Genomic DNA, 27,500 nt, shown 5'->3' with positions numbered 1-27,500 from the left:
CTTGGTGTATCTTTGTATACCTTTCTTTTCTAAAAAGATGACCTTTTTGTTAAAAAAAAAAAGATGTCTATTGTATCTGCCATCACAGTCTACATGGGTAATGAATTCCATATTTTAACTGCCCTTACTGTAAAGAATCCTTTCCTTTTTTGCTGGTGAAATCTTCTTGCCTCCAACCTTAAGGGATGACCAAGTGTCGTTTGTACTGCCCTTAGGATGAATAATTATTTTTAAAGCTCCTTTTATTGTCTCTGAATATATTTGTATATAATTATAATATCCCTTAGATGCCTCTTTTCTAATGTTAACAAATCTAATTTAGCTATCCTGTCCTCATAAATTAGATTATCCATCACCTTTATTAACTTTGTGTCTCTTCTCTGCATTTTTTCTAGTTCCATAATGTCTTTTCTAAGGATTGGTGTCCGAAATGGTACTCCATATTCAAGGTGTGTTCTTTCTAATGCTTTATATAGGGCCATAAGTATGTTTACTTCTCTAACATCCATTGCCCATTTAATGCAAGATAAGATCCTGTTTGCCTTTGCAGCAACTGCATGATTTGGGGCACTATTGCTAAACCTGCTGTCTACAAATCCTTTCTCCTAAATCCTTTCTCCATCAAGGATTCTCCTAATTTATCCACATTTAATTTGTAAGTAGCCCTTTTATTCTTGCATCCCAAATGCATAACCTTACATTTATCTGTATTAAACCTCATCTGCCATTTACCTGTCCAAGTTTCCAGTCTACCCAAGTCCTTCTTGAGAGAAATTACATCCTGCTCTGATTCTATTACCTTACACAATTTTGTATCATCAGCAAAGATGGAGACTTTGCTCTCTATGCTAACCTCAAGGTAATTAATTATCAAGTTAAAAAGCAGGGGTCCCAGTACCGATCCTTGATGTGCTCGACTCACAACTTTTGGCCGACCTGAAAAAGTTCTATTTATTACAGCTTTCTGTTGTCTATCCTTCAACCAGTTTTCAATCCAGGTGCAAATATTTTTACAGAGTCTTAATTTGCTTTATTTTGTATAACCTCTTGTGTGGCACCGTATCAAAAGCCTTTTCAAAATCTAAGTAAACAACATCAACTGCATTACCCTGGTCTAATTTCCTACTTACCACCTCAAAGAAACAAATAAGGTTAGTTTGGCACAGCCTATTCTTCATAAATCCATTCTGACTATTAGTAATACTTTCGTTTTCCATTAGGTATTCCTGAATATTATCCTGTTCTAAACCTTCAAGTAGTTTCCCCACTATTGATGTCAGGCTTACAGGTCTGTAATTCCCCGGTTAGGATCTAGCTCCCTTTTTTAAATATTGGCACCACGTCTGCTTTATGCCAATCTTGTGGTACTGAGCCTGTGGAAATGGTCCTTGAATATGAAAGAAACTCTGATAGTGCTGATCGTGGCACTGTCACAAGGAAACTACCATTGAAGTCAATACAGTATGTTCATTTTCAGGGGGAGGGAATTTGACTTAATTTTAAACACCCTCGCAGCGGCACTGTACATCTTGGAAAAGAATACTTGTACTGAAAGAATAATTCAGGGTTCTTTATTAAACACTTAGATGTAGATCCTCAGAAGGCCATTAAATAATTAACTATATGTTAACTTCTGTTAAGTTGTAATGGAGATATTCAAAGCTCAATAACGATGTGTTAAGTATTGTTTTCATCCGTAAAGAGCCCTTGCGTTACTTGGTGCATTACAAGTGGGCAAATTGGTTAGAGATTCAAAAGTAAATGTTGAAATCTGCATCCATGGAAGGTTATTATCAAATTAGTTTTTTTGCGGGTTTTTATTATCAAGTCAAAGACATATCAGATGGGTAAATTAGCTTAAGTCTATATCGGTGACTATGGGGTGTCACTTATTTTCCCTGTGCAGGTATTACGCAACAATGAATTAGTTAGGCCCCCAGGGGGTGGGTTTTACTTCATTCACCATGACCAATGCTCTTTACCCCACTACCAATTTACACGTGTCTTTAAAGCTAGCTTGACAAAGCTGCACATTGAAACCTCATTGGATGAAACTCATTAATTTTGAATTGGCAGTTAGGCTATATTTTGGGGATGATGTAATTAAGAGGATTGGGGATGGGAGTCTAGAAGGTTTGAGAGCTATGTTCAATTGCACTGGGTGTGTTAGTTTATTGTTTTTGGTTTGTCGTTGTTTGTTTAAAATGTTGTTTGTTTTATTTTTTTGATTATGGATTTGGGTCTGTGGAGACTTGTACATTGTTGGCGCATGCAAGAGAGCGTTAGTTTGGCCCTACAGGAGTTATCTGTGTCTTGTGCCACAGGGCACCAAGGTTTTATGGTTTGGTAAGAGTGGTTTGCATTGGGATCAGGTTTTCTGTGGGTGATTGGGTGGTGTATGCGTAGTCTTAACAAGGCGATTTCCCAATTTTGTCAGAGGAATTGGGGTTTTGTAGTTTATTAAACCGATCTGGTTTTCTGTGGGTGATTGGGTGGTGTAGGCGTAGTCTTAACAAGGCGATTTCCCAATTTGTCAGAGGAATTGGGGTTTTGTAGTTTATTAAACCGATCTGGAATGGCAAGGCACTAGTTGGTTTTGGCACGATGGTATTCATCTTTCGAGTGTTGATATGTATTAAGGATAACTATAGCGCTATAGTTTTCCTTAACAGAATGAATATCTTTAATATTAAGGCCTGCAAGATGCATTGGAGGAGGTGGTTCTTGGGTGGAAAGCAGATGATTGGAATAATCGGCTACAAAGGATCTCCTTTCTTGAAGGCAACATCCGATACCCAGCCTCGATCCAGATAAACTGGGTCCACCTAAAAGGTGCAGACCTCCTTGAAAGGCATGGCAGGAACACTCCAAAGCTAAGAAGTATTTGATGATTAAGACTTACTGTTGCAGGGTACATGCAACCATACACGCGGGTTCTCTTGATAAGGCTTCTCTATTGAGCCTTAAAAACATACAGCACACAAAACAAACTAGCTTCTCTGTAGCATAGAAACCAAGGCAGCTTCTCTTCAGCATGCAGGACACAGACAGTTCATCACACATGTACTTTGAAAAACAGACCTTATAGCAGTAATCTCTTCAGTATTTCAGTCCTGTCTCCTGACCAGCTAGCCTGCATGTGTGTACAGACTGGGGATTTTAAAACACCTTGATTATGCAGCTGGGGTCAGACTAATTAAGCAGCCCTTCTCAACTGAAACTTAACCTCGTCACTGCTGCACTGCAAGCCTAAACATAGGTTTGCCAGGTATATGGCTGGTGACGTTCATTCCCCCTGTCACATTCCTCCCCTGCTAGTGTGTGGCTGGGGCCACGCACGACTGAAGCCCGACCATCCACCCCTTCTCTAGAAAAGAAGTTAGCATTTGCATTTTTTTTCCAGGCCTGTGCTGAATCTCAAATGAGAAGGGTTGGAGGGCCATATACCTCCTGGTCAATCTAGCATTGGAGTCCTTCATACTATTTAACCACTTCAATGGAGCATGGTCCGTCACCAGAGTAAAATGGACTCCTGCCAGGTAATGCCTCAAAGCTTCGATTGCCCACTTTACTGCGAGGCACTCCTCAATTACTGAGTAGTTTTTTTCCCTCAGGAACAATTTCCTACTCAGAAAAAGGATCGGATGTTCCACTCCCTCAAACTGTTGTGACAACACTGCCCCTAGCCCTACCTCTGATGCATTTGGAACCAATATCTGTCTGGTGACCTCCCCTGTTTGTGTCTGCCTATTCACCCTATACAGGATATTATTTGATAATTCAAAATGAGGGAATACTATCACCCCCTGTGCATTCAATATCTGCTCATAATTTTTACCACCTTATCATACTGTCTAGCAAGGACTGGGTCTTCCCTTTGCCTCTTTGGGTCTCCGCAAGTGCTGGTGAAGTTGGATCCGTCGGGTCCAGGGCACTCGCCTGATCCTCGCCCCCAAGAAAGTTCTCAACGAGTCGGACCGCCAAAGCTAGGGTTTCAGCAGCATGGTGCGGAAAGGGGTATTATCTGTAGGAATTGTTCCAAAACCACTTGCTCAAGAATTGCCTCCTTAGTGCGCTCCGCGGGTTGTATCCAGTGAGTACACAAGTCCACAAGTCCAATAACTGCTGAGCGAGGACCTAGGGTCTCATCTTAGCGGTGTACTTCAGGTTCCGGAACTGCTGCTGGTAGGTCTCTGGGGTCAGACCTAAGCGATCCAGTATGGCGGCTTTTACTTGTTGGTAGTCCATTGCCTGATCTGCTGGGAGGCCCTGATATGAGGCCTGGGCATCTCCTATGAGGAGCGGGGCCAAAGCAGTTGCCCAGTGATCTGCAGCCCAGCCCTGAGCTTCAGCAACACATTCAAATGTCAGTAGAAAAGCCTCTGGATCCTCGTTCGGAGCAATTTTCCTCAAGAGGACCGGGGGTTTGTTCGCAAGTTTTGGACTGGCAGACCCCTGGAATTGGGTCAGCAGCTTGGCCATTCGCTTATCCTGGGCTGTCTGCTGCTGGGTTAGGAGCTGGGTTTGCTGCTGCAATAGTAGTTGGGCCTGCTCCTGCATTAACAGTCCCTCCTGTTTAGTCTGCTCCTGCATTAACAGTGCCTGCTGTCTGGTCGCACAGAAACTCTTTTAAAAATTCTTCCATTTTTCTCATTTTTGTGTGTGTGTGGCCCTTCAACTGCAGGGGCCTCTCAAAATCCTGGCACTTCTGACACAATATGTTGCAGGGTACATGCAACCACACACGCGGGTTCTCTTGATAAGGCTTCTTTATTGAGCCTTAAAAACATACAGCACACAAAACAAAATAGCTTCTCTTCAGCATACAAAAACAAAATAGCATATCTTTAGCATAGATACCAAGGCAGCTTGTCTTCAGCATGCAGGACACAGACAGTTCATCACACATGTACTTTGAAAAACAGACCTTATAGCACTAATCTCTTGAGTATTTCAGTCCTGTCTCCTGACCAGCTAGCCTGCATGTGTGTACAGCCTGGGGTTTTTAAAACACCTTGATTATACAGCTGGGGTCAGACTAATTAAGCAGCCCTTCTCAACTGAAACTTAACCTCGTCACTGCTGCACTGCAAGCGTAAACATAGGTTTGCCAAGTATATGGCTGGTGACTGGATGATTGGATCGCAATATGCTCTTTGAGCCTACTCTGGAACTTTCTGGGAATGGCCCCTTTCTGGCCCCCTACACCAACCACGATAACCTGGCTAGGAAGGAAACAACTGATTTGGCACAACATATGAGAAGGGTGGTCAAACCCATTCTTGACTGGGTATCTTAAACAGCTCATGTAATGTTTCTGGGTCTATAGGACATTTAGACAGGTTCAGATTGTAAATTCCCTGGTGCCCCCAGGTGACGGCCGAAAGGCCTGTAGGGGGACTTACCAACCACTGGAAGATTAAGGGCTAAGATGGATCCTAACACCAGGTTTCACTTGAAACTATCCTGAGCCTATCCAGTAGCTGCTGCGCTTCTTGGGAAGACAAACGTTACATTCCCCGAGAATTGAAGAAAATACAGTTTTAAGGCTGTTGTAGTTTTTACCAGGATTATATGCACAGCTAATTGTTTAGCTTTCAAAGCAATTTTTTTAGCGTCTATTTTTATTATCATTTAAAACATGGATTGAGGTTTTTTTAAAAATGTATTGAGCAGAGATCATTTTGCCTATTGGGTGCAACAAACATATATATTTATATAATTCAGATCCGCTCTCCCACGATGGGTCTACTCCCCCTCTTCATGACATGTACAATCCATCCCCACGGCTATGAAATATATTCTATATGGAATATTGGGTTTACATGCTGGTCAGGCTCTCGTGCCTGGGCCATGCATTTCTGCCTTTTGTACAAATGATCTGTACTATCCCTTCCCTATCTTGCAGAGGTCAATCCCATGGAAACAACATCTGTTTTGTTCTCTACACTCCCAGTAAATTGCAGGTTGTAGTGTGGTTCACTGTAGAGGTGATGTTATCTTAGATACCTTATTTTTTCAAGTACGCAACTTTAACATCTTTTTTTTTTCTGTATATTAATGGCTATTAAGATATTGACACACAATGTGAAAGGACTGTTTTCCCAATAAATGGAGATTGTTCTTCACGGAAATTAAAAATAAATAAAAGGCAAAATCATATTCCTCCAAGAGACCCATTTGAGAAAGAACCGCTTTCTATTTAATAAACAATTCCCCCAGTTATATCAGGCCTCTGCATTGGATAAGACGGGAGGAGTATCAATACTGTTGCATTGAGATATTGACAAAATGTTAAATCTGACAGAAAAGGCAGATTTGTTATTGTTAATGGCAATATGGGCCCCAATAAGATTACACTGGCAAACATTTAGACTTCTAATACTCCACAACATACATTTTTGTATGACTTTTTTTCAAATTTGAGCAGAAAATACTATGGGGACAGTGATTTTGTGGGGAGGACTTTCATGTCGTAATCCACCCACATATAGATACAGCAAATCTACCACCAAACAACCAAGGAACTCAGAGGTAATGTGAATTCAAGTAATCTAAACAAAAGTCACAATCTCAGCTTTACTGATACTTGAAGATATTGACATCCCAAAGTCAGGCACTATTCCTTTTTTCAGTACACCACATCTATTCAAGAATTGATTACATCTTTGTAGACAATTTCCTTGTTAGACACCTATTTCGGGCTCATGATCATCCGATTACCTGGTTAGACACGGCCCCTTGGGGATAAATGTATTAGATCTGTCCCAAGCACCAACAAATTTTGGGGAGATTAATTAAATGTTTAATAATCCATTGGCTGTCTCAAAGATTCGTGAGGATTTGTCTTCTTACATCCTCTTGAATCAATCTGAAGATATCCAACAAATGACAGTCTGGGAAGCTCATTAGGTGGTGATCAGGGGTTCTTTTATCAGCATAGTGTAATATAATAAGGCAAAAGAGTAGATCCTCATAGCTCCATAAAAAATGTTCATCTGCCGTCACCCCCATTTAATGCATCAATGGTCCACAAAGGAGATTAGCATTAAGACGCCCTCGCGTTAAATTATAGATCGCAAAATTTTAACGGATGTCTAGATTACTCATATGCAAATCACATGCTAAATAGCCGCTAGCATAACATTGCATATCCACAAACCTCTATTAATGTTAGTGCATGGAAATAATGTTCGGAATTAGGTCACACCAAAACCTGCCTTTACATCCAGATAGAAAACAGATAGTGAACTGCGCTCTAGTAATCGTGAATAAAGTGCTTAATGGTGAATATTATGTATATAAAGTATATATAAAAAAACCTGTTACTTTAAATGTGAGGTTGTGCTGCTGAATTCGTGGAATGGCTCCACAAACCAAGTGCTAAAGGAAAAACAACAAAAGAAACAGCGCAAAAAACCTCATAGTGTAGTATATAAAATTATATTGTGGTAAAACTGGTGAGTATTGCACGTACATCAGATTAAAAATTACTAGCAGGACATGTATATGGACATGTTACCAATCAGCAACAACTGGTGGATTACTAACGATCACCGGGTGGAATCTCCTCTCACGTCTCCCGTGAGTAGTCACAGCAACGCTCCACTCGCTCAGGTAGAAGTCAACTGCTACACGCGTGGATAAAGCAACTGCTGCGGGAAGGTAAACTTTCTCTCTGGTTCCTTGGCGTCAGTTATCGTGCACGGCATCCACTGAGTGCGCGCATTAATGACGTCATCAGGTGGCGCCGACATGTGGTGTACTTCGTCAGGGATATCGGAGGTCTCTGATTGGGCGCTTAATATACCTATCCTCCTCCTGTGATTGGCTGTTGATTTTTAGTCCAGCCTCTCACCGAGAGAAGGAGAATTAAAGGGATAGGCTACTGCTTAGCCCTTTACAAAACATTTGCATATTAAGTAGCCTATCCCTTTAGTTCTCCCTCTCTCGGTGAGAGGCTGGACTCAAAATCAACAGCCAATCACAGGAGGAGGATAGGTATATTAAGCGCCCAATGAGAGACCTCCGATATCCCTGACGAAGTAACAACATGTACAAAACGCGTTGGATAAAGAGGGAGCATTCCTAGCACTACCTGCTGTGGCTTTACCCTATCTGCCATTCGTTTCATACTGGGACAATCTCCGATATCCCCGGTACTCTTCAGGCTGGCCGAGACTGCGTGAGACATCTGTCGGCGCCACCTGATGACGTCATTAATGCGCGCACTCAGTGGATGCTGTGCACGCTAACCGACGCCAAGGAACCAGAGAGAAAGTTTACCTTCCCACAGCAGTTGCTGTATCCACGCCGTGTAGCAGTTGACTTCTACCTGAGCGAGTGGAGCGTTGCTGGGACTACTTACGGGAGACGAGAGAGGAGATTCCACCCGGTGATCGTTACTAACCCACCAGTTGTTGCTGATTGGTAACATGTCCATATTCATGTCCTGCTAGTAATTTTTAATCTGATGTACGTGCAATACTCACCTGTTTTACCACAATATAATTTTATATACTACACTATGAGGTTTTTTGCGCTGTTTCTTTTGTCATTTTTCCATTACATCCAGACCATGATCATCATAGCGTTATTTCTGGGAATAGTGTGCAAGCAAAAAGGGAAGGTTAAAGTGCTACCCAAATGATTGTATGGAGTATAAGACAATCTTTTCCTTACAAAAAGTTACAGTAGAAGCAACGCTTATTTTAACATTTGCCTTAAACTAGCCGGGTTACATTCAGGGTATGTGCTGGGTATGTTCTGGGCTAGTTTGAGGCACGTTTAAGGCATTTCTGCATTGACTAACGACCCATAGGATTAACACAGCAGGGATCCCTGGCAGTCCAATTCAGTTTGAATGGGACTGCCAGGGACCCCCGCTGTTAATCTGATAGGCCATTAATCAATGCAAAAATGCTGGGGCTAGTTTAAGGAAATGTATTCAGAATGTACCTGGGTGTACCTGGGTCTTTTGGGGAATTGCCACTGGTTTTTGTTAGAATAATCGCTGCCTCTACTGTACCTGTGTCATACAAAGATATATATTATGGATCATATAAATGTCTGAAACACATCAAGAGATGCATCTGATAATGTTTATTTATTTAATTTAAAAATGTTTTACCAGGAAGTGATACATTGAGAGTTACCTCACATTTTCAAGTATGTCCTGGCACAGGGTTATGATGACAATACCATGTACCATAAAGTTAATGTAATAAACCATACTATGGTTTTTAGTGATTAAAGTGAATGTAGGATATGTTTTTCTGACCTAATATGGTATATAATCTTGACTGTACTGTATTAAGTAAGTTTGTACAATAATGTATCTACATATTATACCAATAATTACCAAGAGACAGAAGTAGTGAAGACAACTTTTATTCCCACACAGTTACTTTATTGTGTGCCAAAAATAACAAGAAAAAAAATAACAGGTCAAATAATACGAACAATATTTACAGAAAATAATCTCCTCCTCTTTTTGTGGTTGAACAGTCTGTTACTTGGAACGGACATTATTATTTGGCCAATGCGCATATGTGCATTGTTTTGGTTAATGCGTCCATGCACAATTAAAATCCCCGTTAATATAGCTAACGCAATGATGCCAGTTTGCTGAATGGATGTTGTTTTTGCATAGCATTAGCTTTGGGTATACCCGTTAAACTGGGGAAAACTAACGGATGTTACCTATTTAAGTAATGTTACGTGAGTAGCCCAGATTTAATGGAGCTCAGCGGATCTACCCCATAGGTTTTAGAGATTGACAAGAATTTCAAAAACTATGTGGAGACATAGCAAAATATATCATCCTGTACAAATATATGGGATAAAATAGTAAAGCTAGGAGGATAAGTAAACCTATTCTTTAAGGAGAGGACTAAGAGGTCTTGGAGGTGGTCAAGACAACAATGTTATGCCTGATAGCTTGTTAGCTAGGAGATTAAATAAGATAAAAACAGTTTGGTTATATATATATATATATATATATATATATATATATATATATATATATATATATAATGCAAATATAGCTGTATGCTCATCTGCATGTCTTAGGCAGGTCTGCAACCCCGCCTTTCCCCATTATCACCCAGCATACAGCACTTCCACTGCAGCAAGGGATTCTGGGAAATAACATGCAAATGAGCACACAGTGTCACTTTTTGCCTCAATAACCATTTTTAACATGGTTCCCTATAGGCTTAAGCTTGCTGCATGGTCACAGCTTTGAGCACAGCCAGGGTTAAGGTGCATACCCAGAAAACCACCCACAGACAGCCGCCTCAACCTTGATGGGTCTCATCAGTGTGGGGTTGATTTTACTGGGAATGCAAGAGAGGCTATGGGATAGGCTAAACCATAATACTGAGTTAAGTTATGGTGAGTAAAAAAAGTGATAAAAACCCTCCAAAGGAAAGCAAATATGCAAATATAGCTGTATGCTCATCTGCATGTCTTAGGCAGGTCTGCAACCCCGCCTTTCCCCATTATCACCCAGCATACAGCACTTCCACTGCAGCAAGGGATTCTGGGAAATAACATGCAAATGAGCACACAGTGTCACTTTTTGCCTCAATAACCATTTTTAACATGGTTCCCTATCGGCTTAAGCTTGCTGCATGGTCACAGCTTTGAGCACAGCCAGGGTTAAGGTGCATACCCAGAAAACCACCCACAGACAGCCGCCTCGACCTTGATGGGTCTCATCAGTGTGGGGTTGATTTTACTGGGAATGCAAGAGAGGCTATGGGATAGGCTAAACCATAATACTGAGTTAAGTTATGGTGAGTAAAAAAAAGTGACAAAACCCCTCCACAGGAAAGCAAATATGCAAATATAGCTGTATGCTCATCTGCATGTCTTAGGCAGGTCTGCAACCCCGCCTTTCCCCATTATCACCCAGCATACAGCACTTCCACTGCAGCAAGGGATTCTGGGAAATAACATGCAAATGAGCACACAGTGTCACTTTTTGCCTCAATAACCATTTTTAACTCATAATTGCATGTTATTTCCCAGAATCCCTTGCTGCAGTGGAAGTGCTGTATGCTGGGTGATAATGGGGAAAGGCGGGGTTGCAGACCTGCCTAAGACATGCAGATGAGCATACAGCTATATTTGCATATTTGCTTTCCTGTGGAGGGTTTTTGTCACTTTTTTTTACTCACCATAACTTAACTCAGTATTATGGTTTAGCCTATCCCATAGCCTCTCTTGCATTCCCAGTAAAATCAACCCCACACTGATGAGACCCATCAAGGTCGAGGCGGCTGTCTGTGGGTGGTTTTCTGGGTATGCACCTTAACCCTGGCTGTGCTCAAAGCTGTGACCATGCAGCAAGCTTAAGCCTATAGGGAACCATGTTAAAAATGGTTATTGAGGCAAAAAGTGACACTGTGTGCTCATTTGCATGTTATTTCCCAGAATTCCTTGCTGCAGTGGAAGTGCTGTATGCTGGGTGATAATGGGGAAAAGCGGGGTTGCAGACCTGCCTAAGACATGCAGATGAGCATACAGCTATATTTGCATATTTGCTTTCCTGTGGAGGGTTTTTGTCACTTTTTGTACTCACCATAACTTAACTCAGTATTATGGTTTGTTTATATATATATATATATATATATGTGTATGTGTATGTGTATGTGTATGTGTATGTGTATGTGTATGTGTATGTGTATGTGTATGTGTATGTGTATGTGTATGTGTATGTGTATGTGTATGTGTATGTGTATGTGTATGTGTATGTGTATGTGTATGTGTATGTGTATATATGTATATATATATATATGTATATATATATATGTATATATATGTATATATGTATATGTATATATATATGTATATATATGTATGTATATATATATATATGTGTAACGGTTTTTGTGAACCGGTCTGACCCCCCCAATCTCATATTGGCCCCTGTGGTCTAACCAGTCCCCATTACAGTGTGGTAGTGTCTGGTGGTGCACCTGTTGGCTACAGGACTCCTGAGTCTCCCGCATGATGGTGTATGGGGAGGACCCGTCCAGACAGGCAGCTGAGGTAGTGTGCTGAGTCCTACCTATTTCCAGTGCCGCGCCTCCACCTCATCAGGGTCCCTTCGGTCACTTGGGGATGGTCCTGGCGAGGAACTCCTCTGTGGTGCTCCTCTCTGTACAATCACTTCACACATGTACACGAGAGGGTTTGTAATTAAGAGCATCTTTATTGTACGGTGGGCCGTGCTGCCCTCCACAATGGGGTGTATTAGTCCTTCATTGTCACCGCACTTCCCTTTAAAAGGTATAGTTCGCCTTAAATAGGGATTCCCTATCCCAGCCGGGATGTCTTTACTCTGTGCCAGGTCCCTGGACACAGTCTTCTTATTCAGCTACTATAACATAACTCTTAACTGCTCCTACTCTTACTCCTCCTCCAGTAACACACACTAACTTTGGCTCAGTGCTGTGCCTTATGTACACTCTGGGGCTGACACAACTCTGACATCACCAACCAGGGAGTCAGAGTCTGTGACCACTCCCATCCTTCATAGGGCACCTCACCAGGGTGTGAGGGCAAACCTCCATAATTACTGCTGGCATGCCCACAACTTACCAGGCCTTACTGTCAGCAGGAGAGATGACTGTAGCCATTTTACATGAACGCTACATTCTCCCCCTGGTGAATCCCATCGTCCTCGCTGGGACCTAAATTTGCATACCTTCCTCCAGGAAGGTAAGTAAAAGGTGGAAAACGGCGGTCACTGCTCCTCTGGAAAAAACTCTCCAACCAGGCGTATAAAACGAAAAAAACTTTATTACATCAAAAAGAACATCCACATGTCTAAGACACTCTGACGCGTTTCGTTCTGGGAACAGAACTTTATCAAAGAGTGCCTTCCACTCCGTAATCCCACCCATAAGTAGGCCGTACTGGATGCTCACTGGCTGAACAACATCACGTGTAATACTCCCACCAATGAACTAAGTACCAATAGAATTTGAGTCAGATCGGCATACATAGGGGGGGATAGGGAAGCGCTAACAATAAACAGATAATGCGACAATATAGACTTATTGCAATTACAATAAATCACAAAATCGAAACATACTAATAATTAACAAACGGAGTTAAAAGCAAGCAAATATGTGGACCCTAAAGAGCAGTAGCTACAATGGGTATCCTACCTGGACACAGATTGTGGTTGAATGTCATAATATTTTTAACAACAGCTAATTCAACCACGAAGATCTTCATGATTATATTAAAGAAGTAAAATAAACTTCTAGTGTGCCCAAGACTACCATACAAAGTAACATCTACACTAAATACATAATTAATTACTATCTATACTACGTCATCAAAACAGGTTGGACCATGGACAGAACATAATGACTGGCTCAGATCCTAATGAGATATGTGGAAATCTATATATAACCAATATATAACCAGAGAATGTTGTTATAAACATCATACATGAGCTTCCCACTCCTATAACTATTCCTTTAAGTATCCCCATAATAGGGGTCTCAAGTGTATCACTCAGAGGAAGGCTAAGTAGTTAAGAAATGTTTTAGCTCCCAATCTATATTTATACCAGAGGGATAAAGCGTACTTAAGGTGTGGATCCAAAACATCTCCTGTCTATTCAATCTATTATCCCTATCGCCTCCTCTTGGGTGACATGGTACATGTTCAATCGCTGAGAATGTAAAATTCACTATACTTCCCCTGGGACAAAGGCTGAAATGTCTGGAAACTGGATGACCACTATCACGTTTTTTAATAAGCCTCACGTGTTCTGCTATTCTTGTCTTTAAAGGTCTGGTGGTCCGACCCACATAAGACTTTTTACAACCACATGATAGCATGTAAATCACAAAGCTACTGTTGCAGTTAATGAAGCTAGTGATCTTAAACTTCTTATTGTTAGAGTTACACATAATGATTTTTGTGGGCTGAGCATAGCAGCACATTGAACAATGGCCACATGTGAAGAACCCTTGGGGTATGTTTTGAATCTTATAATTAGAGCGGGAGTCAAAGAGACTGGGTGATAAAAGTGTCCCTAGCGTTTTTGCTTTACGGTAACTGAATCTTGGTCTATTTTTTGTAATATCTGAAATATCTCTATCTAGGCTTATTGTTGCCCAATGTTTGTTGATTATATCACGGATGGACTTTGATTGCTTACTCTATGTTGTCACAAAGATAGGGCACCCATCATGAATAGATGTATTGGACTTAGTGTGCCGCATTTTATTTATATTTTTGTTTAAAAGATTAGTCCTATCCATTGAATCAGCATATTCAAATGCAGTATTAATAATCTCTTCAGTGTAACCTCTAGCCTTAAATCTTGCTGCCATTTCACCAGATTGTTTGATGAATGTGTCTTTACTAGAACAGAGTCTTTTAAGCCTAATAAATTGGGCTTTCGGTATACTATTTAGAAGAGAACGTGGATGGCTACTATTGGCCCTGAGCAACGTGTTCCTGGAATTTGCCTTTCTGAAAATCTCGGTTTGGATGGTCATGTCGTTATCAATATAAAGCAGTAGGTCAAGGTAATTTATATGATGTATATTGTGTTCAAAAGTGAAATTAATGTTTAAATTATTTTGATTTAGTGTATTAATAAAAGTAAGCAATGAAACCTCATCACCCTCCCAAATCATTATAAGATCATCAATAAACCTCTTAAAGAAAATAATATTAGTGCGAAATGTGTTATTAATGTGATAAATAAATTGTGCTTCCCAAAAACCCATAAATAAATTAGCGTATGAAGGTGCAAAACTCGTGCCCATTGCAGTGCCTAATAATTGTAAGTAAAAACGTGAATCAAACATAAAATAGTTATGTGTTAGTAAAAAAGTGATTGATTCCAGAAGAAAGACCCCCTGGGTGACCGAAATATCTGAAGAATCTAAAAAGTGACGTATAGCAGATAAACCGTGCTCATGTTTTATAATGGAGTACAGGGAGACCACATCTAATGTGACCCACCTGTACTCCTTTTCCAGACCACATCCTGCAAAGCGACGATAAGTTCCGACGTGTCCTTAATGAACGATGGCAGACGGAAGACTAATGGTTGAAGGAAGCTGTCCACATACCGCGACAACCCATCTCCCAAAGATCCAATGCTCGCAACTATAGGGCGTCCCGGGGGATCTACCAGCGATTTATGGATCTTCGGGAGATGGTGGAATATCGGTATCACGGGATGTGGACAGCTCAAAAATTCAACTTCCTTATTATCGATAACACATAGTATTTTACCCAGTTCAATGACTTCCGCTAATTCTCCAAGAAAACCAGGAGTAGGATCTCTCTTTAGTAATTGATAATGAGCCACGTTGCTCAGTTGTCTAAGTGCCTCTTGTCTGTATTGATTGGCAGAGAGTACCACTAGGGCACCTCCTTTATCTGCCTTACGTATGACTATGTTTAGACAGTCTAATTGAACAGTTTCGACATAGGTAAGGTTACCTGAACTCACATGTGAATGTGAAAAGCCTTGGGCTAGTAATTTAAGATCACGTTCTACTAATCTTTCAAACGTCGTGATGAATGGGCCTCGATTAAAATTTGGGCAGAATATGGATTTCCTCTTTAAACCCGATGACTGGCCACCAAAAAATGGCTGAGAAAATGTGTTAGTAGATTCACCTTGTGCCTCTAACAAGTTATGCAAATCAGATACCGTACATTGTTCCTGAAAAGTGAAATTATTCATTAATACATCTGCATCGGAAGAGACATCAGAATTCATATTCATCACAAGATTAGGTTCAGAGTCCAGGTTTGTAAAGTCAATATCACCTTTAGATATCTCACTCCTCAAATGATCAAACCGACCTCTAGAAGAAAAAAAATTTTTCAATGTTAATTTTCGTGTGAATTTTTGGAGGTCAATCACAGTTTGGAAAAGATGAAAGTCCTGGACCGGAGCAAATCCCAAGCCTTTATTCAACAATGTGAGCTGTTCATATGAAAGTTCGATACCAGATAGATTAATAACATTATTACCCGTTGTGTTCAAGTGTATTTCTTCCTCTTTGTTCTCCCTCTGCCTCCCCCGTTTCCTCTTGGATCGTCTGGTCCTCCGTAGTTTTTTGCTCCTGATGGAAGTGATGAAGTGGGTACAACAACAGATGAATTAGCAGGTCTGATATTTACTAACGAAATGGAAGACCTACTATCACTCCTCGTTCTTCCCTGATTGTCCGTTATGTTGTCTGACTGGCCTTCAAATGACACAGAATGAGACCTTGTTTCATAGTCCGAATTTTCTGAGTCAAAGCTGGAAGTTTCTGTATGTCTGGTTTTTAAGATAGATTTCCCCGGTGTTTTATAAGGGCGTTTTCTGGAGTTCCCCTTTGGTGTACTGAAACCAAACCCCTCTCTAGCCAACTGTGGCCTTTGCCAGCAATACACTTGGCCCTTGATTTAATCGGCCTTATCCCTCTCAAACTTATTGTGTTTTTTGTCGCTAATGTCATCTTCTATAACTTCTATATTAGATAGTAAAGTTTTGTCATTTTTAACAAATTGTTCCATTTTCGCAAATGGTTGTAGTTTGGCTCTTAAAATGTTAATTTCGGACATGATTACAGCTTTCTCAGTTAGTTTCTGTTGTATAATTAACTCCATTAATTGAATTGAACAATGGTCCAAGATTTTAACCCAATCTAACTCAAATTGCTTGTTGGTGAACCCAAATGTGGGCGTTTTCTTGATCCGTAGACCTCTGGGAATTCTATTACATCTAACATAATTTTCTAACGATGTAATTTCCCACCAAAGCTTTATATTCTGGACTAACAGTCTCTCAAGTTTTACAAAATAATGGGTTAAGTCTGATGGTACTTCACATGTGATATCCTTGATCTCCTCAAACAAGTGTGCTGCTTTCTTTGACCTTTTAGTGTCATCGCCACAGACATAAACATAGTTATCGCCATCACTAGGAACTGTATCTGTTTCACATTCTTCCATGATATATATGAGTATATCAAAAAATACGTATAAAAATCCTTTATATTTAAAAACGTGTATAGATCTTGAAAAAAAGAAAAAGAAAAAGAAAAAGTAAATAAAGATATTAAAGATATTATAAATACGCCTGGTTGTCCACAAAAATTGAATAAATGGTATAAAGCATATGCAAATGTTATATATAACAGCACATAGTCCAATAGTGGTTCAAGATATGAGTCTTCAATCCTTAAATGATCCACAAAGTGAGCTACCAGACATAAAGTAGTAGATAGGAAAAATAAGGGATATCCCCAAAAGACTGATGCTACAACCTTGCAGGTATTGTGGACAAGTGGAGAGAGTCAGTATGAAACCACCGCAGCAACACGATAAAACATTCAATAAATCCTTCAAATATTCAATTGTGAACCCTTATCTTAGATGGGGGGCATTTGTAGCACGGCTGGTAGAGATACACCGGAGCCCTATCTAGACAGAGCCCAGGAGTATTTTTATGGTAAAAATGGTAAAAAAAACCTCCATAATTACTGCTGGCATGCCCACAACTTACCAGGCCTTACTGTCAGCAGGAGAGATGACTGTAGCCATTTTACATGACCGCTACATATATATATATGACCAGACTTCAAAATGATAAAACTTCTGTTGACCCTTGATGAAATATGCAAGGGGTTTGAAAACTATTAGAAAAAGTATACAGTATAATCTTAACCAATTTCAAAATGGAATGAAAGGCTCATGAAAATTGAGAATAGTGTCAACTACTGCAGGTCTTAGAACAACCTATCACTGCAAAAGAAGCTATAAAATCCTCTAAATATAATAAATCTCCAGGGCCAGGTGGTCTTCATAATATATACTACAACACATCTTCGCCTATTTTGGTCTCTATAATGGTTAATATATTTAATGAGTTTAAGAATAGAGGTATATACTCGATGTCTATGACTGCCAACTGCATAGTAGCCATACCCAAAGATGGGAAAGACCCAGCTGATTGCAAAAGCTACAGGATTGTTCAATCTCACTTCTAAATTCTGACATTAAAGTGTTAGCTAAAATATTAATCCCTTGCCTTTTTTTATCTGATAAATCAGGTCGGATTTATACTTGGCCACCAGACCCTAATAATCAACCTAACTTAACCCTCATAGCACAAAAAAGAAAAATATGATCTTAAGTCTTGATGCCGAATAGATGTTTGATTGGATAAACTGGGAATTCAAGTTTGCAACTTTAGAATCCTTTGTGTTTGGTAAGAAATGTATTGTAGTACAAAGCTCTATACTCAAATTATTTAGTAACCATTAAATCAAATAGTTTGACCTCTAAACTAATCCCCATTACAACTGGCACTAGACAGGGTTGTTCTCTTTCCCCACTTATGCTCACTTTGTCAATTACACTAGTAGTATTAGACAAAATATAGTGGGGATTAAAGTTGGATGAGATCAACACAAACTTGCATTTGCTGATAATGTGATATTAGCAATAACCAAACTAATGATTACGCTGCAAAATCTGTTCCATGATCTAGAGATTTTTGGCAAACTATCGTGCTACAAAACAAAGAATTCTAAATCAATGGCCCTTAAGCTCATGTTGCCAGATAATTTGGTGAAATTGCTAGAGTTAAATTTAGTTTTTAAATGGGCTAAATATAACATAACGTTTATACGAATCCATATCACACTAGTAACTGATTTGCTATATAGAGTTAACTACAGGGATTTATTTAGGAGAAATGTTAAAGATCTTAAGGAATGGAGCAAAACAGAAAAAAGAAGCACTCACAATAGCAGCAGGAATTTTGCCACAGGTGCCAGTTGCTCTAATCAAGGAAAAGATTTATGCCAAAGAGAAAAAAAATCAAATGACACCCCACTGGGCTTAGAAAAAAAGCAAATGTATTATTTAGCAAAAATATCATTTTTTTGCTATATAATAAATATGCTATTTTTCTATTCCCAAGTAGAGTGCAGTTTGATCTTTTTCATATTTGGCCTTAAGGAATGGAGATGATATAATATATTCTCGATTGGAGGAATAGCAGCAGTTAAAAATTTTGAAAAGTTTTTTTTCCCATACATAGCCTATACAAGTTCCCAAGTATACCTTGCAAAGGCTTAAAAAAAATAAATCAAAAGTTTTATCTGGAATGACAAAAAGCCAAGGGTGAAAAAAGCCAATTTATACCAGCCTACAATTGGTGATGGCCTCTCTCTCCCCAACATTACTAATTACTATAAAGTGGCTCAATTGGCATTCTACATTCATGTTCAGCAGGTGGATCAACCTTGAATCTACTTTTTGTAAACCCCTAAGAGTGAATGAAATCTTCTCACTTCCTAAGCAAGATAGGCCACAAATTATTTTGGCTCCCGCTATTTTCAGACATTCCTGTAAGATCTGGGATATTAATAAAACTATCTACAAACTAACATGATGCCCTTCCCCTTTGACCCCGGGTTTTAATCACCCACAATTTCTGATGGAGCCTTTTTCCCTGGACGGCAGCTGGTCTTATCAAATATAATGATTATGTTTTAGAAACTAAAGTCAAGCCTCTTCATTTCTCCCAGGAAAATGTTTCAATCCCTATCTCAGAATTCTTGCGCTACCTAAAAATTAGGAAATTTATAGATTCCAATGCCCCAGGAACCAAGACTCAATTTGAGAATCTTTGTACAACAGGAGCTAAAAGCAAGGGGGTTACTTTTACAGTTTATAACCTCCTGGTCCCACTCTTTATGTATTTTGTAATGAGTTTTAATGTAGTAAGCTTTCTTGGGTTTCTATAGCAACCATTTAGAAAGGCACAGCACTTCCTCTTTTGAAATCGGCAGCCATGCTATGAAGCAGGATATTCACAGGTTGATAGGCAAGTTACATAATTACATTACCTTAAAGGCAAGGAACTCTGGCATTTATTAAAACAAAACAAAAACGGCAAGAGGCATAGCCCCTTCAAATACTCTATCCAGATATCTATGAGAAAGTTTGGGGGCCTTGGTTTAAATACTCTGGTTCCTCCCAGATAGCAAATGTATCTACTACGTTGTGAAAACAAATGTATCTATTAAGTTGTAGCACTCGGTGAACAATAATTATTTAGAATATACAGTACAGTACGTATAATATGTGAACAAGGTAGATGTAACCATGAAATTAATCAGTACTCCTTCCCTATATTTCCTCCCACCCCCTACCACTCTTCCCTTTCCTATGTCTTTGACCCACCAAAAAAAAAGTATGGTAATCTATACCAGGACTGTCCAACTCCAGTCCTCGAGGGCCGCAAACAGGCCAGGTTTTCAGGATATCCCTACTTCAGCACAGCTGGCTCAATTAGTGGCTCAGTATGACTGAGCCACTAATTGAGCCAGCTGTGCTGAAGTAGGGATATCCTGAAAACCTGGCCTGTTTGCAGCCCTCGAGGACTGGAGTTGGACAGGCCTCCTCTATACTGTATGTCTATATGTAAAATCATTGAACTGTTGCAACTGTTCATTGCTACCCATGCTTCATGACCAATACAGAATAATATATATGTAGAAAAAAAATATTGCTGAGTAGTGGCGAATTTCAGCAACATTTACATAAAAATATGAGAATAATGCACTTTTTGTACCCTGTGAAATTACAAGTATCATTGGCTGGAATGTTTTGCCCATTCGCGAATTTTAAAAGAAAACCAAGAAAGACGTTCACGCATTGCACTTCTCACTGCACTTCTTCTGTGAAAGCTTCTTCTTCACTATTGGAATGTGCTTGGTCCCTGTTTAACTGGAGACATAGAATATAAGAGATCTAAGATGCCCACCATAAAAATCAAAATACATACAATTACCAGTGCTCCTTTTTCAGGGAATACCTGTCTGTAATCCAGAGTAAATAGAGGAAGGTAAAGTTGCATCGGCCGAAACGTCGCCATTTGGCTCTATAAATTAGCTTTGAAAATCCGTAATGCCCTGAGTTACCTTCCTCTATGTAACTGGAAGTATAGAACATAGAGGTCCGCACTCCAGTGAACTTGATAATCAATATATTTTAAGAGGATCAACGTTTTGATCCTAACATTAACTTTTTGTTCATGTTAGGATCGAAAAGTCGATCCTCTTAAAATAAACTGACTCTATTGAGTGCGGCTCTCTGTGTTCTATGCTTTCAGTTATACCTCCATTCGTTTGAGGATTCCTGGGCACCAATAGCAGAGCTTTTGTTTTTTTGTGAGTGCACCAACTTTTTTCCTTAGGTCCCTGTTTAAAACAGCAAATACATAGTCTCTTATTTTTACTTTAGACTGTAAGCTATTGTTGGTGCCTCTAGCGCCATTGGAATTAAAATACAGTACAGTTGTGTGAAAAGAAAGTACACCATCTTTTAATTCCTTGGTTTTACATATCAGGACATTATAACAATCATCTGTTCCTTAGCAGGTCTTAAAATTAGGTAAATATAACTTCAGATGAAAAACAACACATGACATATTACACCGTGTCACGATTTATTTAACAAAAATAAAATCCAAAATGGAGAAGCCATGTGTGAAAAACTAAGTATACCTTATGATTCAATAGCTTGTAGAACCACCTTTAGCAGCAATAACTTTAAGTAATCGTTTTCTGTATGACTTTATCAGTCTATCACATCGTTGTGGAAGAATTTTGGCCCACTCATCTTTACAATGTTGCTTCAGTTCATTGAGGTTTGTGAGCATTTGATTATGCACAGCTCTTTTAAGGTCCAGCCACATCATTTCAATCGGGTTGAGGTCTGGATTTTGACTGTGCCATTGCAACACCATGATTCTTTTCTTTTTCAGCCATTCTGTTGTAGATTTGCTGGTGTGCTTGGGATCATTGTCCTGTTGCATGACCCAATTTCGGCCAAGCTGTTGCACAGATGGCCTCGCATTTGACTCTAGAATACTTTGGTATACCGAGGAGTTCATGGTTGACTCAATGAATGCAAGGTTCCCAGGTCCTGTGGCTGCAAAACAAGCCAAAATCATCACCTCTCCACCACCGTCCTTGACAGTTGGTATGAGGTGTTTGTGCTAATATGCTGTGTTTGGTTTTCGCCAAACGTGGCGCTGTGCATTATGGCCAAACATCTCCACTTTGGTCTCGTCTGTCCAAAGGACATTGTTCCAGAAGTCCTGTGGTTTGTTCAGATGAAACTTTGCAAAACTAAGCCATGCTGCCATGTTATTTTTAGAGAGAAGAGGCTTTCTCCTGGCAACCCTTCCAAACAAACCATACTTGTTCAGTCTTTTTCTAATTGTATTGTCATGACATGGCATGTACAATGTACATGTCATTGTGCTGTCATTTAACATGCTAACTGAGGCCTGTAGAGTCTGAGATGTAACTATATATGTATGTATATGATAACTAAATACAAATATATTCAGGGACAATACAAGGAGCTTTCAAAAGAACTATTCATCCCACGGGCAGTACAAAGGACTCGGGGCCATCCCTTAAGGTTGGAGGAAAGAAAATTTCACCAGCAACAAAGGAAAGGGTTCTTTACAGTAAGGGCAGTTAAAATGTGGAATTCATTACCCATAGAGACTATGATGGCAGATACAATAGATTTGTTCAAAAAAAGGTTGGCCATCTTTTTAGATGGCAAAGGTATACAGGGATATACCAAATAAGTATACATGGGAAGGATGTTGATCCAGGGAATAATCCGATTGCCAATTCTTGGAGTCAGGAAGGAATTCATTTTTCCCCTAAATGGTGTTTTTTGTTTGCCTTCCTCTGGATCAATAAGTATAGATATAGGATAAAGTATCTGTTGTCTAAATAGCATAGGTTGAACTTGATGGACGGAAGTCTTTTTTCAACCTCATCTACTATGTAACTATGTATGTAACTATGTAACTCTTGTTTTTTTTTTTGCAATTTCTCTGAGCATTGCACGGTCTGATCTTGGGGTGAATTTGCTGGGACGTCCACTCCTGGGAAGATTGTCAACTGTCTTGAATGTTTTCCACTTTTGAATAATCTTTCTCACTGTAGAATAATGGACTTTAATTTATTTGGAAATGGCCTTATAACCCTTCCCAGATTGATGGGCAGAAACAATTGCTTCTCTAAGATAATTGCTGATGTCTTTCCTCCTCGGCATTGTGTTAACATACACCTGAATGTTCCAGACCAGCAAACTGCTAAAACTTTGGCTTTTATAGAGGTGGTCACATTTGCTGATGATCAATTAATCAAGGGCATTTGATTAGCAGCACCTGTCTGCTACTTAGCATCTTAATTCCTATGGAAGCAGTAAGGGTGTACTTAGTTTTTCACACATGGCTTCTCAATTTTGGCTTTATTTTTTTAAATAAATCATGACACGGTGTAATATGTCATGTGTTGTTTTTCATCTGAGGTTGTATTTACCTAATTTGCAGACCTGCTAAGGAACAGATGATTATTATTATGTCCTGATATGTAAAACCATAGAATTCAAAGAGGGTATACTTTCTTTTTTACACAACTGTAGATCATTTTTTAGGACAAACCTGAAATCTTGTTTTCTGCACTCTTAAACCGTCACAGTGCTCATATTCTATGTGAACAAGCCAGGTTAAAACTAATTTAGCTTATGTGTTTTTTACAGTAAGGTAACACTCCTCTTCTTTGAATTTCCAGAGTGAGAAATTGGCAATTCTACACAGCTGAACACAGCGAAACAGCAAGGTTGTTTATTGATTGTCATTCTACAGAACTCTGAAGTAGCCTAAAGGGTGATACAGCCAATAACAAACAGTATTGCATGCATTTTTTTCCCTTTACAATTAAATTTTTACTCTTTAATGTAGTAACGCGTTAGCCCTGCCCCCTTTTTTGCACGCGGCTAATGCAAAGACAATGGTATCTGCTCCTTCTGGCGCGCTGTGCGTGTTGCACTGCTCCTCCTTACATCTATGCCCTAATTTCTCGCTATGCACAATCCCGACTCATGCGTTCTGCTCAACGATGTCTTCTCTCTACCCCCTTTGTATCTAAAGCCCTCTCCCGCCTTAAACATTTCTCATTGACTGCCCCACACCTCTGGAATGTTCTTCCCCTCAATTCCCGACTAGCACCCTCTCTATCCACCTTTAAGAACACCTTAAGACACACCTGCTTAAAGAAGCATATGAGTAGCACTGTGGCTAATACTATACACGATACATAAAGCTTGGCCCCCTGCAGACACACTTACCAGAATGCCCTCCCACTGTCTCTGTACATCCTCCCTACCAATTAGATTGTAAGCTCTTCGGAGCAGGGACTCCTCTTCCACAATGTTACTTTTATGTCTGATGCACTTATTCCCATGATCTGTTATTTGTATTATTTTTTATTTATGATTGTCAAGTGTATTACTACTGTGAAGCGCTATGTACATTAATGGCGCAATATAAATAAAGACATACAAACATACAATGCGTCAGTGGCAGCATTAACGTTTGCTACATCTGAAGCACGAGAACGGAAAAGCACTCACATCTTTAATCATAATAATGTCTGTCAACGTTATCATGAAGGTAAAAACATACTTCTTGAATCTACACCAAAAAATATTTGTGGACAATTGTGTTTTACAATAATGTAGAATCCTCCCGAAGGGGGTGTTAGCGCTGCACAGCCGAAATGAAGGACTTGCTGGAGACTGATGATACGATTATAGAAAAACTTTATTGCACATAGTGCAAGCAGATCCTCTTGACGCGTTTCTGCCTAGTTGGCCTTTGTCAAAAGAGTGATCTGCCTGCATGAAAAACATATACATATAGGGTGTGTGAATGACCACACCTGTCCCCATTATCCAATTTAACAGGCCACAGGTGTATAACATCACCACTCCACAATATGAAAGATCATATAAGAAATAAGTAGAACATGTTAAAAGAAATGACCAAAATACCCTTATATCAAGCAATACATGGCATTATATATAAACAACCCATTTTGCCTGAAAAAGATAATATATTCTTTAAGTATGGTGATATAAATATATACATTGGTCATGATTAAAAACAAAAACATATTTAAAGAAAGAGAAATATGTGTTAATACATGAAATTACACAGTGTGCCTTAATCTTGCAGTAAATCCATAATATTATTCTAGTAATATACCCGACTGAATGGATAGAGGTATTTAGGGAAACAGTGTGACTTATAAATGACAATTGTAGTTATTGGGTATTACCCAAGGGACTATTGAATATATTTGGTATCATACCTATATAATTAAATTCAATGAAACGAAAAAGGAAAAAGAAAAAATAAGCAGCAGAAACAAAGGCCAGGGAAGGATACAAAAAAGTCAACCAAAGTTGGTACATATATGTATGGCTAGATACATTAGTCATGTAAAAAATGTTTCAGTTCCCATTCCACATTTAAACCATAAGGCTGCAATGTGTTCAGAGAAAAGATCCATGACATTTCTTTTTTGTTTAGACGATTTAACCTATCCCCTCCTCTCACATGACTGGAAACATGTTCAGCACCAAAAAATTTAAAGTTTTTAACCCACCCTGGGGACACTGTGCAAAATGTTTAGCCACTGGATGGAATAAATCTCGTTTGTTAATTAGCCGAATATGTTCTGAGATTCTGATGTATAGTGATCTAATGGTCCTACCCACATATTTATAATTGCACCCACATGTGATCACATACACAACATGAATTGTTTGACAATTGATAAATGTGTTTATCCTGTATTTGCTGTTTGGAAACAATGTGTGTATCCTTTTTGTGGGAGACGCGTATTTACAATATTTACAAAAACCACATCTATAAAATCCTTTAGGGATGTTTCCCATGTTAGATTGTTTTGATTGAAACATAATTCTAGAGATAGATGTGGCTAACGTGTTGGCCTTACTGAATGCAAATTTAGGTCCTGTTTTGGTAAACAATTCTAGGTCCTTATCCAATTTAAGTATGTTCCAATGTTTTGAAATTATTTGTCTAATTTGTGATGCTTGTTTACTGTATTTTGTTATAAATAGTGGATTATCATTAAATCCCCACTTATTGCGTTTGTTAATTGTGTCACTCTTTTTATGACTCAACAGTTGAGCTCGGTCCATAGAATCTGCACTCATGAAGGCCATATCTACATTTTCCTGTGTATAGCCTCTTGATAGGAATTTGGACCCTAATGTTTTTGAGTGTTTCAGAAATGTTTCTTGGTTGGAGCAAAGACGTTTGTATCTCATGAACTGTCCTTTTGGAATTCCACGGATCAATGCTTTCGGGTGACTACTATCTGCACGTAGGTACGAATTTCTGGCGTGCGGCTTTGTAAAGATATCAGTTTGTATACCTGTCACTGGATCACCATGGATGGTCACATCAAGATAGTTGATTTTCTCAATATTAGTATCAAAAGTGAAATGAAGATTAACATCATTAGAATTTAATTTGTGAATAAAAGAGTGAATGCTATCAAGATCACCATCCCAAATAAAGATAAGGTCGTCAATGAAACGTTTGTAATAAATGATATTTGAACGGAAATTATTAGTGCTACCAAAAATGTGAACAGATTCCCATAAGCCCATAAAGAGATTAGCGTATGAGGGAGCAAAAGAAGTCCCCATAGCTGTGCCTTGTTTTTGTAAGAAAAATTGTGAGTCAAAAAGAAAATAATTGTGAGTTAATAAAAAGAGAATAGCATCAGTGATGAATGTGATTTGTGCAATAGAAAGTGTAGAAAGTTGAAGGTAGTGATAAATGGCACGAAGGCCGTGTTGATGTTCAATAATAGTGTATAATGATGTGACGTCCATGGTGACCCATCGGTATCCTTCTTTCCAAACAATGTCTCCCAGGGACACCAATAATGCTGTCGTGTCTTGTATGAATGACGGTAAGGTTTTTACAATGGGTTGGAGAAATCCATCTACATAACGTGAAACACCATCTCCCAAAGATCCTATACTGGACACAATAGGTCGCCCAGGAGGGTCTTCTAATGATTTATGAATCTTTGGGAGATGGTGGAACACAGGGACAATGGGAAACTCGCACGTCAGAAATTGCCTTTCTTTATTGGTTAATACATATAATGTGTCACCTAGTTCAAGGAGTCTTTCAAGCTCCCCCAGAAAGATTTTGGTAGGATCTGATTTTAGTCTAACATAGGAATTTGCATCACTCAATAATCTCAGAGCTTCATCTCTGTATCTACTGGACGACTGTACCACTATTGCTCCCCCCTTATCGGCGTTTTTTATAGTGATATCTTTATTATTTTTTAGAATATCTAAATCCAGCCTCTCTTGTGGGGTTAGATTATCTGAAATATGAAACGAATCTGAAAAGGAGTACCCTTTAGCTAATAACCTCAGGTCCCTGTCGACCAATCTTTCAAAGGTTGATACACAGGGGCCCTTGGTATTGTTTGGAATAAAGCATGAACGCTTCCTCAAATTAGAATTTACATGGCCGAAAAAGGGGGGTTTTACAACAGCATCAGTGAGTC

The 27,500-nt window shown here is 39.3% G+C and overlaps 1 long non-coding RNA gene across 1 annotated transcript; it reads left to right on the top strand.

The window, feature by feature from the left end:
* The first annotated feature begins 392 nt into the window (after positions 1 to 392).
* LOC142492007 (uncharacterized) lies at positions 393 to 26,020 on the top strand. The gene is made up of 3 exons (XR_012800657.1): positions 393 to 449; positions 18,099 to 18,256; positions 23,664 to 26,020. It is a non-coding gene; the product is annotated as an uncharacterized LOC142492007 (long non-coding RNA).
* The last annotated feature ends 1,480 nt before the right edge of the window (positions 26,021 to 27,500 follow it).

This window comes from Ascaphus truei, chromosome 4 (genome assembly GCF_040206685.1).
Source record: "Ascaphus truei isolate aAscTru1 chromosome 4, aAscTru1.hap1, whole genome shotgun sequence".
Classification (NCBI taxonomy): domain Eukaryota; kingdom Metazoa; phylum Chordata; class Amphibia; order Anura; family Ascaphidae; genus Ascaphus; species Ascaphus truei.
The sequence above is the reverse complement of the archived record's forward strand: the minus strand, read 5'-3'. Positions and strand labels throughout refer to the sequence as shown.